This window comes from Carex rostrata, chromosome 15, assembly GCF_964058835.1.
Source record: "Carex rostrata chromosome 15, lpCarRost1.2, whole genome shotgun sequence".
NCBI lineage: Eukaryota > Viridiplantae > Streptophyta > Magnoliopsida > Poales > Cyperaceae > Carex > Carex rostrata.
Genome location: NC_135932.1, coordinates 3,607,109 through 3,608,818, shown reverse-complemented (window position 1 = coordinate 3,608,818; position 1,710 = coordinate 3,607,109). Strand labels below are relative to the sequence as shown.

The following is a 1,710-nucleotide window of genomic DNA, read 5'->3' as shown; positions in this document are numbered from 1 at the left end:
ATATACAAATAATAGAAATTCAAAATCTATCCGTATCCGTATATATATTCATTCGGATATCCGTATCTAATTTTTGGATACAGATCTAATACAGTTAGATAATTTCGAATCCGTTTGCACCCCTATAGTGATATGATGTCTTGACCGGGTTGTTTGTGGCACTTGGTTAGTCCAGCAATAAAATCTAATATCAGATGCGATCTAAGTGAGGCTATAAAGATGGAGATGCAACATCATAATAATTCATACCTTTCTCGGCCTTTTGGCTAAGATCAAGTGTAGTATTGTTCTTTACAGTTTAATATCTGATATGTGGGCCATGTGCTCACAACTATGTTCCATGGATATAGGTACGAGTATTGTATTAGATATGAAATCGATACGGCAATACGATAATTTTCAAAAATTATATATACAATAAGCCAATTATATAAATAACTTTTTATTATTTTGATTATATTATTAATTCAACACTTGCTTTATATAAATTAAATATAAAACATTATGCAGGAGAGATGAAACAATAACTCAAGTATAGATTAAATAACATATCTACTCTATTCTAACAACAAATAAGAGTTATATTAGAGTTGCACCACCCTCTTTTCTTGCCATCTAGAGATACTACTATTATATTGCAAAGACTTTCCATTTGAATGTTGCATTAGAGTTGCAACTACCCTCTTCACTTGCCATCTGGAGACACTACTAGAGAGCTGCAAAGCACTTCAAATGCAGAGATGTATTAGGGTTGCAACTACCCTCTTCCCTTGTCATCTGGAAACACTACTGGAGTGCTGCAAAGGCCTTCAATTGAAGAGTTGTATTAAGGTTACAACCACCCTCTTCTATTGCTAGAGGACAACACTACTAGTGTGCTACAAAGACTTTCAATTAGAGAGTCGCATTAAGGTTGCAACTATCATCTTCCTTACCACATGGAGACACTAATAGAGTGCTGCAAAAACCTTCAATTGGAGTGTTGTTGTCACACCCCGCGGCCACGGGATGCGACAGTCTCCCGCCGTAAGCATGCAACGCCGTGTATACTTACAAGGCTATTCAAATCTTACTCAACAATTCAACAGATAATAATATAAACTAAGTTTATAGATACACAAATCAGAGTACACAGTCTGGTCAGAATATAATACAACATAAGTATCTCATCCGGATACCAACCATAAGGCCTACCCTAAATCTATACAACAAAACATATCTAGGGTTATCAAGTGGTAAGCTACTAAGGCCTACTACTCTCGTGCCTCTCCGAAATCAGTCGCACCAGTACCTGTAAAATAACCGGGAGGGTGGGGGTGAGAATAAATTCTCAGTGCGAATTTTGCCACAGTTTAGACTATTGGACTTGCAATCAATCTCTATATTCAACAATGAAACCCAAACAATAACAGTTCAAACAGATATATATAATCATAAATAACAGAATGCCAATGCTCGACAACAGTTTAATCAACCTGAAACACAGTTTACTGAATTTCCAAGATGAATTTCAAACACAACATATATTTTGGCTTAACTCAATTCAATAGGGCTTGTAGCAATTACAGATGTTCTTTCGAGCTGAACCATTATCAAATCCACATCTGTAGGGTTACTGACACCTACAGATGGCCAACCGCTGGACCCTTTATCTGACACCCATCCGCAATCGCTTGGCTTAACAGTTTATTACGGTCTGGTTTCAAATCA

The 1,710-nt window shown here is 36.5% G+C and overlaps 1 pseudogene; it reads left to right on the top strand.

Moving 5' to 3' along the window:
* Positions 1–245: 245 nt before the first annotated feature.
* Positions 246–416, top strand: LOC144566935 (U2 spliceosomal RNA; annotated as a pseudogene).
* The last annotated feature ends 1,294 nt before the right edge of the window (positions 417–1,710 follow it).